At 36.5% G+C, this 10,617-nt stretch overlaps 1 long non-coding RNA gene across 1 annotated transcript; it reads left to right on the forward strand.

The window, feature by feature from the left end:
- The first annotated feature begins 238 nt into the window (after positions 1 to 238).
- Positions 239 to 3,583, forward strand: LOC122138556. The gene is made up of 3 exons (XR_006155669.1): positions 239 to 447; positions 2,074 to 2,252; positions 3,471 to 3,583. It is a non-coding gene; the product is annotated as an uncharacterized LOC122138556 (long non-coding RNA).
- The last annotated feature ends 7,034 nt before the right edge of the window (positions 3,584 to 10,617 follow it).

Consider the following 10,617-nt stretch of genomic DNA (forward strand, 5'->3'; position numbering starts at 1 on the left):
AATTTTTCAAGCTTTATCTAATGGGTCTGTTTTTGATTATTTTTTAATTGTTGTTACAGCTTGAAAAAAAGTAAAAATAAAATAAAATAATTTTCTTTTTGAATGAGGCTTTAAATGATTCATGATCATGTTTTTGTTCTTTGACATTTTAAATCTCAGTCCATCCAATGATTCATCACACATTGATTTGTTCTTTCTCTTTACTAATGGATTCCACAGCTAAACTGATCTGATCTGAGAGAGTGAAGAGTGTGTCATTGTTCTCTACAGGTTGAGAGATTGTGACGTCACAGATGAAGGTTGTTCTGCTCTGACTTCAGCTCTGAGATCAAACCCCTCACCCCGGAGAGAACTGGATCTGTCTTGGAATAATAATCTAGGAGACTCGGGAGTGAAGCGTCTCTGTGCTGTACTGGAGGATCCTCACTGTAAACTGGAGAAACTGTGGTAAGATCATCTCTCTGATCGTCTCATGTGTTTGTCTTCAGTAAGATGTGTCCTTTTAATGTAAATTGTAAGACTAAAGCTCGATACATTTACATTTTGTCTTGTAATATACAAACAACAATTAAATATTATATATTATAAAATGATAGATAGATAGATAGATAGATAGATAGATAGATAGATAGAAAAGAAGAGGATGAAAGGACATGACAATCTCTGTCAGTACTGAGACTCAAACTTGTGACCTGTGGTCAGGGCTGGACTGGGGTTAAAATTCAGCTCTGGACAAATCCAGTCCATCTGACCCACGAGTTCCTCCATGATTGTTTTGCTGGGTGACAGTGCCTTTAATTGGAGTAAATACTAATAGATATTACTGAATTCATGACAAATGCAACAAACTTAATAAAGCATTTGTGTCACATAGAAATGCACTTGACAGTAAAGCATTGATTTTGAGCTAGAATGCAGGAAATCTATTGATAAATAAATTCTGTCATCATTTCCTCTCCCTCATGTCATTCCAAACCTGTGTGACTTAGTTTCTTCTGTAGAACACAACAGATATTTTGTAGAACGTTACCAAACCATTTTGGTTACCCTTGATTTCTGTATGGACAAAAATTTCTTGAATTTCTGAAATTATCTTCTTTATGTTCCACAGAAGAAAGAAATTCATACAGGTTTGAAATGACACGATGTTGAGAAAATGACAATATTAATTTTTGGGTGAACTATCCTTTAAAAACTTATTTACCGGTAATATTTAATATTTAAGTAGGCTAATAACAGTAACATTTATAATGAATACATCTCTATTGTACAGTGTTAATAACTGCAAGTTATATTACTATGGTGATGAATTTACAAGTCTATGTTTTGGCATTTTCCAATTGACCTCGTCATGAAGTTTAGATTGTCGTGGGTGTTTTCAGACAGCGTCACTACAGAAGCTTTAATGTTCTCATATCACACGACTGTAGAACACAATTCTGTGTCACATCTGAATGGATCAAGCCATTTGTGTTGTTTATCTCTTTGCGATACTTGTGAAGTACATCCCTGCCTGTGGGTTACAATCAGACTCTCTAACCATTAGACCACGACTGCCCCATATAGATGACTGATAGATTAGAAATATTAGACAGAATGGAAGGTTAAATGAGTTTGAATGGTCTAGAAATAGTTCATAGAATGGCAGCTAAATGGAGTCTAAAGGCCTTCAGTTTGTTTACATTTGAATTTTGACAGAGTTTGAATAGTCTTGGCTCATCTGAACATTCCGTCAATGTAAGTCTGTGGGATTTTGATGATTTTTAATCTTCATTTTTAGGAAAACCGTAAGTCGTAATTAGAGGCGCAAGTGACTGTTTCTCCAGACAGATCTGTCCTTATATCACTATGAAACAATATCTCACATTCAGCTTTGTGTGTCTGTTCAGTCCTGAAGCACATGACATTTTCAAACAGCAGCATTGAGCATCAACATGCAGAAATCTCATTCTATCAGCAGCAGTTTTGTGGCAATGCTTGTCATTATATCTCCTCTCCTGCTCTGAGACCAGAGTCAACAACAAACTACACACACTTCAACTACAATTAACACTGTGTCATTGTTTTTTAGAGGTTGGTGTATTGTGGAGTGACAGATGAAGGTTGTTCTGCTCTGACTTCAGCTCTGAGATCAAACCCCTCACACCTGAGAGAACTGAATCTGTCTGGGAATAAACTACAAAAATCAGAAGTGAAGTTACTCTCTGATCTGAAAGATGATCCACGTTATAAACTGGAGACATTAGACTACTGTGAGTATATTATTATTTAAATCTTTTAAAATGGCCAAAGTTTAGTAACAGACATATTTGGAGAAGATAAGATAATAATTCAGCTCCACTTTAGTTTCTGTACTTTAAACTGTTTAATTCTGTGATGATCTATGAATATATTAATATTTTCATCTCTTCCAGTGTCTCTGTGTGTAAATGATAAAGAGAGAGTTGTTGATCATTCACTGTTATTAATCTATGATCAGTTGTTCATTCAGGATCAGAGTATGTGAGCGGAGTGGAGCGTCAACTATTTCTCCTCCGCGCTCCGAGCATTTAATTATCACTCTGCTCCGCTCCACTCCGCGCTCACTGATATCAGAAACACCGCTCCGCCTTCACTCCGCGTCTAAAGTATTTCAGTATGTTTGAAATTACACAGTTCAACTTCTGTTCATAACCTATATTAAACAATAATCCGCTCCACTCCACAATAAGTGATTTTAAGTGGTTTATTAAGTTTCAATGTTGTTTATTGTTTTTTTATTGTGCATGATTTATTTTTTATTTCAGCATGACAAATAACATATGTCAGTTTTTGTGTTTAATTTTTAGTTTGTGATGAAACGTTTTCTCCAGTTATTTTACCTTCGGATCGATGCATTTCTTCTGCAGATTTCTGCTCATTCAAAATCAGATACAGATGAAGTAGCATTGTAAGATTACATTTGTTTGAATGCATTATTGAGAAAGCGATTGCGTGTGAATAATTAAGTGTTGTAGTAGCCTACGTGTTTAAATCATGCTTTCAGCTGAAAATATTCTGTATTTAGAAGAATCAAAGATCCTTGAGATCTATAACTTCCCGCTCATGTCCATATAGCCGTCATAGCCTTCACATTCTTTCTGATTTGAGTGATCCTTATCTATCAAGCTAGCTAAATATGTTTAACATGTGATTTCTTGGTAAATATCCAGTTATATTACGGGCTGTTGGCATGAATTGTACTCGTGACGGAGCGGTGCTGGAGCGCTCTTGGAGCGAGTGAAAACCACGACGCTCCGACTTTTAAAAAATCCGCTCCTCGCTCCAGTCAAAATCACACCGCTCCACTCCGCGCTCCGCTCACATACTCTGTTTTATATCTCTGACTGTAATATGAGTATACTGTGTGTTTCTGAGCTGGATCTGCTGATGTGATGTGACAGCAGTAATGTCTCATACTCATATGTGACTGTCTGTGTGTTTTATTGTAGGACTCTCAGTATTTAGACGTCAGTTCAGTTTCCTCAGGATCAGCGGATGGTGAATAAGAGCCACTACAGAGACGTCACAGTCACACAATCAACAGAGACTGAAGACACAGAGACACACAGATCCTACAGAGACGTGACAATAGAAAGGAGGATGTAGAATAAAAAAAATTATTAACAAAATCAAACTACAACAAAAAACAAAACCAAAAGAAGAGTCAGGAATCAGTGATGTAAAGTTAAATGAATGCATGGAAGTGTAATGTGTAGCAGTGTTGCTGTACAGAAGAAAACAAGCTTCAAGGAAACTAAACAAATTCGCTCTCTCTCTCTCTCGTGGTCCTTCATCTCGCTTCTTTTAAAAGCCCAAAAGGAAGTCAACAACATGTTTCCTCAAAGAAACTACCAGAGAACAATCACTCAGGAGGAAAACCTCACATAAAACAGAGATCGTCACACATTTACTAAACAATGTAGTAGTAATGGAGTGTCAAGGTTTTTATCCAAAGGACATTAAGAAAATAGTTGATATGTTTATACAGCACTGAAAACCAAGAAAATCAATGTGATATTTTCAGTGATGGGCTTATAACCTGAGCTGTCCAGATTTAATATAGATCATCATAACTGTGTATTCTGAAATTCAGAAATAGACAACTGTTCACTTGTACATTTTCTTGTATTTTAATCCAGTCTAACATTTGAGTGTGTAACCTTTGTATATGTGTTTATTTTTATTAAAATATGTGTCATCTCGAGAAGAGGGGCTTCCACTTGATATCGTCATGAGAAATGTGTGTCCTGCTGTATCTTGATTTAAATACACTTCAAAACTCTTATTTTGAAATGAACTTCAGTGATATTGAGCATCACCCCAGATTTTTTTATTTATTTTTTTTATTGCCAAGGTATCAAAACATATAAATACATAGTAAATGTAAAAATGCCCATTTAAATAAAGTGATAATGAAAGCAAAATATCAATTATGAATGGAATACAGAATCTAGATTTAAAATGTATCAAAATAAATGGAAACGCTGGCACAGGTTTATCATCTGAAGAGCTTTGGAGTAGGGGCGGTTCTAGAGGCGGGGCCACAGGGGCTGAAATCTGATTGGCCCCCGTTCCATCAATCGTCGACGAGAAGAGCAACCGAAGCATTCTTCACAACGATCGTCTGTACTTCCCAGTCAGAGAGCACCTGTCCATCAAAAGCTCACTATCCAATCAGAGTAGATCACTGTTAAGCCCGCCCCCACGAGAGGTTTGTGTCAAAAACACCAAACGAAAAACTGCGAAACGTAAGTGAAATCTGTGACAATGCATTCAGAATCCACGATTAGCGAAAACGAATCTCTGAAAATTTGCACCCTGCCAGATTATGCACCCCCTGGTATTGGTAGGTTTAGGAGTAGGTGTGGGGGAGGGGTTAGGATTAGGGGTGGGGTTGGGATTAGGCAATCAGGTAGCGACTTCAACGAGGGATGCAGAATCTGGCAGGGGTGAAGAATTCGGCACAATACCGGTGCCGTCTAATGACATTTCAATGAAAGCGGATCCTGCTCATCCTATTGTCCTGTGCATTGTTCATAATAAAGTTTGTTTGATTTAAGGAAGTGGCCAAAACTTACTGATAAAGGTAATTTATTGACAACATAATGTAAAAATATGTAATGTAATTAAGTGTATTAATTATAAAACTGAACGTTACTTTTTCAGAAACTCAAAAATATGCCATTACAAAAAAGAAGAAAACACAATGAAAATGAAAAAAAAAAATGAACTCAGTCACACAAATTTAACAGGCTCTTCAAATATGCTTCATTCTTTGTTGATGTTTTTCAGAGATTCGTTTTCGCTAATCGTGGATTCTGAATACATTTTCCCACCGCAATGCAAATTGAGGGTAAATATGGACAACAATAAATTGAGATATGTTGCTCCAAAGTTTCTTGGTATGTGGGCAAGACCAAAATAAATGCACCAGTGTTTCGTTTAGCTCTTCACAGAAAGTACAGCTGATATTCAAGTATTTTTTCATTTTTTTCAGTGTGATACTTTATGTGTGATACTTCTCCAGTTTGAAGAAGTATGCTGAATTTTGTTCCCCTTCTTCTAACCACCGTTTCCGAGACCTTATAAAAGCTCCTTCTGCCTTCTTTTTATATATATTATCCAGGCTCTCTTGTAAATTAAGCATTTCTATTTTTTTTTCTTCCTCTGTTAAGGTGTCTGGTGAAATTTGAGACATTACCGAGATGCCTGTGATAACTCTCTGTTCTTCCAATTTTCTAATTTTAGCAAGTTTGCTACCAAGCTTCCTAAAGGATTTTGCTGATTCATATTTAAATAACTCCCAATTAAGGCTAAAAGAATTTTCCACCACAGCTTTGTTGAAAAAATGTTTAATCAACTGTGGGATTTTCTGATTAACCTCCTCCACTTTAAGAAGAGAGTTATTAAGTTTCCAGTAATTGGCTTTGTAATCATTATCTGAAAATAATTTAATAGAAATGAATACTGCTTTATGATTGCTTAAAGGACAGGGAAGAATGTTAACTGAGATATCCTGCTCTTTAATACTTTTTGAAACTAACCAAAAGTCTATGCGAGAAAGTCTAGTGTTGTCTTTGTTACTACAGGTGAACAAAAACTTCATCTGGGGATTTAACTCTCCATATGTCATTTAAATCATATCTGTCCATAAAAAGCTTAACTAATATGCATTTCTATTATTATCAAGTGTAGGTGGCCATCTGTCAATTTCAGAATTTAGAGTAATATTAAAGTCTCCTCCAAGTAAAATGTGAGAGTTTGGAAAATTTTTTAGCAAATACTTGAGTCTATTTTCTATATTAGCAAATAACTGGATGTTTTCTAAACTAGAATTGTACCCGTAAATGTTGAATATGATTAAGACAATTTTGTTATAATCAACCACTTGGCAGATAAAATGCCCTTTTGGATCTGTATCTGTGTGTAAAATGTCACCACTATATTTATGCTTCAAAGTTAAGACTCCAGCTGATCTTTCTGAACAGTGAGAAAACCATAAATCGTTCCCCCACTGAGATCTCCAAAAATTCTCATCCTTAGAGTTTGAGTGAGATTCCTGACAAAACGAAAATTCTGTGTTCAGCTGTTTAACAAATAAAAATAACGCTTTATGTTTAGTTATATTTCTTAACCCCCTGGCGTTTAAAGAAATTATAGACAATGAAATTCTCAAGAAAATAAAAGACTTATATTACTATGGTTTAATTACAACAGAACAACTAACAAAGATATACTGAGCACCTAATGCACCTTAAAATAAAAAAAAAAATATTTAGTGGTGGAAATTTAAGTCCATATTTTTTGCGTCCCATCGAAAAAAAGGGGATCAACATGTTTATCAAAAAATAAAAGTCTTTTAAATTGTTGTTCAGTAAGTATGATCTTCCAGGGAACATATTAGGCTACATCCCACATAAACAATCTTCAAGAATTAAAACTAAGGATCAGGCTTCAGAACAAGGTAGTTAAAAAAAAAAAAATTTAAATTTTTGTTTAGTTAGCATATAAAAAAAAAAAAAAAGAAACCACACAAAACAAGAGCCTGGAAAACCACTTAGGGTTATGTGTCAAAAAATAAAATAATATTTTACCCCAAGAAATGGGGATCTAAGAGGTCGTCTCATGTAGCCTACATTATTCCAGAGATTTCGGGCCAATGTCAGTTCAGATATTCAAGTGATTTCCTTCCCATTGACAAAAGCCCGTGCTCCAACGAAGTAAGCAGATTTACCTTCACTACACGCCTTATTCACCAAAGGCCACATCTTCATCCTAGCCTCCTTGACAGGTTGCGGGAGATCTTCAACAAAGCGGAGTTTTTTTATTACGCATGACGGGGTGATTTTTTGCCGCTTTCCATACAGCATCTCTGTAGGATCTCTGGGAGAATCTGATGATGATCGCTCTCGGGCCGAGAGCTGGCTGGAGTTAGTTTCCCAATGAGATGGGCATCTTCGATCGCTGGCGTCAATTTGTCATCTGGTCGAATATTTCGGCAAAGCTCTGTAACCTTTTCCTTCACGTTTTCTGCAGTATTTTCGGCCACTCCTTAAAAATGAAAACACGTGCATTCATTCAGTCACTGATTAGGTCACATGACATTTCACAGTCCCAAATAAAAAAAAACAACAAAAATACAAATACAAATGAGAGCATACCATTTATACATGTCAACACCCCCACTTGCTCTCACATTGTTATTTCATCAGTCCACAGCTCATATATACAAAGTTCATAAACCGAACATAAACAAATTAAATTTCATCAACTTAAGCTTTGTTGCTGGTTTAGTTAGTACATCTGCAAACATATCTTCAGTTGGACAGTACTCCAGTCTAATTCTGCCTTCATTAATTACGGACCTCACAAAATGGTATTTAATGTCAAAATGTTACATCTTTGTCTATACACAGGATTTTTCGCTAAAGCTATAGCACCCTGATTTGTCTTCGTAGACTATAGACTCATACACCATACCATCAATGTTTTGTAACAATTGCTGCAAGTATAAACACTCCTGTATAGTTGCAGCTAATGCCATATACTCAGCCTCACATGTGGAAGTGCAACAGTAGGCTGCCTTTTGGTCTTCCATGAGACCAATGGACCATTTCTGTTTAGGCTAATGCAGTAACCAGTACTCCGCCTATCATTAACATCTGCTGCCCAATTTGCATCACTGTATGCATGTATAACGTTCTCATTTGCACCTTTCCTGTAACACAGTTCTTTGTCTTTGGTGCCTTGCAAATATCTCAAAACATGCTTTACAGTATTCCACTGTTCTATAGTTGGCTTATTAAAATATTGTGCCAGTTTACTCACTACAAAACTTAGGTCTGGCCTTGTACAGGTTGCCAGGTTAAATTAAGCTACCTACTGCTTCCCTGTATTTCCTGACATCACCCATTACATCAGCATTCTCAGTGTAACTTAGTTTCTGCTCACAAGGGGCAGCTCTGGGTTTACAGTTTTGCTTGTCAAACTTTTCAAGTAGTTTCTCAACATACCCGTGTTGTGACATTTTGACAAAATCAACACCTTGCTCAAAGTTAATGCCAAAAAAAATGTGTCAGTTTTCCTAAATCCTTCATTCTAAACTTCAACATGAGCATCTCTTTCACATCCTTAAGCACACTCAGATCACTGGCAGCAATAATCAAATCATCAACCCAAATAATTATGAAAACTTTCTCAGTTTTTGTAACTTTTGTGTAAACACAATGATCAGCTGGGTTTTGAACAAACTGGTTTTCACATAGGTATTCATGTAACATTCTGTTCCAGTTTCTGCCAGACTGTTTAAGGCCCGTACAGTGATTTTTTCTAGTTTACACACCAATTTTTCATTGCCTTGAGATTTTACCTTGTAACCCTCTGGCTGTTCTATATAAATCTCACATTCTATTGGCGCATGTAAATATGCTGTTTTTACATCCATCTGATGAACAATCAAAATTTTCTTGAACTGCCTTTTTTGCATCAACACTCTGATACTAGTCATGCTAGCAGTTGGAGAAAAAAAGTCTCATCATAGTTTACACCACCTTTCTCTTGACTGTACCCTTGGCAACATATCGTGCTTTGTACTTATCACTATTTTTTCTTAATTACATAGACCCATTTACCCCCCACTACTTCTTTACCATCAGGCAGGTTAGACAGGGTAAATGTAACATTTTCTCTCAATGAGTGCATTTCCTCATCTATAGCTTTAAACCCCTGATGTTTTGAATTTACTGATGTTGAAGGTTCTTTGTTGGTCTGTGGTAATTTACACACAAGTCTGTAACAGTAATCAATATTAGTCACATCTCCTTCAATACCACAAACATAGTCACTTAAATAAGTTGGCTTTTTCCTGTCTCTTGCAGGATTTCTCCTTTCAGGTTTATCTTCTTCCTGTTGTGTTTGGTTACTATACACTACTGGCTCTTGAGTACTTTTGTGAACTAACATCTGATTCTGATTTCACAGATTCTCTGAGAGGATTTGTTTCTGGTCTCAAAACCATCATCATCATCTATCAGTATAGTCTCAGTACTTTTGGATACAAACTCCACTAGTCTGCATTTTTGTACCTTCTTGCTGTTAGGATAGTAAATCATGTATGCCGGACTATTCTTGTCGTATCCAACAAAAATACCCTTCTCACACCTTGAATCCAACTTTCCTAACTTCCCTCTGTCATGTATGTAAGCATAGCATACTCCAAATTTCTGCATCCTTGAAATGTTAGGCTGTTCTACCTGTCAACATAAAGTAAGCTGTCCTGTTTAGTGCGATTGTTAAAACATTGGTTTCTCACTACAGCAGCTGTCTGGACTGCATATGTCCACAATGTTCTTGGTAACCCACTTTCTATTAACATGCATCTAGCCATGTCAAAATAAAGTTCTCCAATTCCGCTCAAGCCGTGCCGTTCTGGTGTGGAGAGTACGGCGCTGAGGTCTCATGTCTAATACGGGTTTCTGCTTAATAATGCCTGGTACTCCCTTCCTGTAAATTCTGAGACCTTATGCATTTTACCTTTCCATATGCAGCCATATCAGCAAGGAATTTTTCTGTGGCAGTCACTGTATCACTCTTGTTTTTCAAAAAATAAACAAACACTGCACTGGAGTAATCATCTGTGAAAGATAGTGTATACTTATGACTCTAGATGCTGGGTCTATAGGCACTACTAAATCTGTATGTATCATTTCTAGGGCTGCTTTGGCTCTTGCATCTGGCCCTCTGTTTCTAGTTTGAATAAACTTTCCTTGTGTGCAAATTTCACAGCGTGGGATAGGTTTATCCTTACCCTTAATTTGCATACCGTCAACAACTTTCTCTAACTTAATTATATCCCCATGATTGCAATGCCCTAATATTTTATGCCATGTCTGCAAATCATAACACTTCTTACATTGATCAACACATTCATTGTCTATTGTGTGCAAGTAGTACGGTTTGTCGTGCACATGTGTAACCTCTGTGTTATGTCTTCTGCCTGATATACTCTCTCTCAGTGTTGGACACCGTCAGGTTTGTGGTAACAGCAGGTTATTCCACATCTGCATTTTATGAACAAAGGGAAAACAGTGTGGAGTA

The sequence above is a fragment of the Cyprinus carpio genome, chromosome B9, assembly GCF_018340385.1.
Source record: "Cyprinus carpio isolate SPL01 chromosome B9, ASM1834038v1, whole genome shotgun sequence".
NCBI lineage: Eukaryota > Metazoa > Chordata > Actinopteri > Cypriniformes > Cyprinidae > Cyprinus > Cyprinus carpio.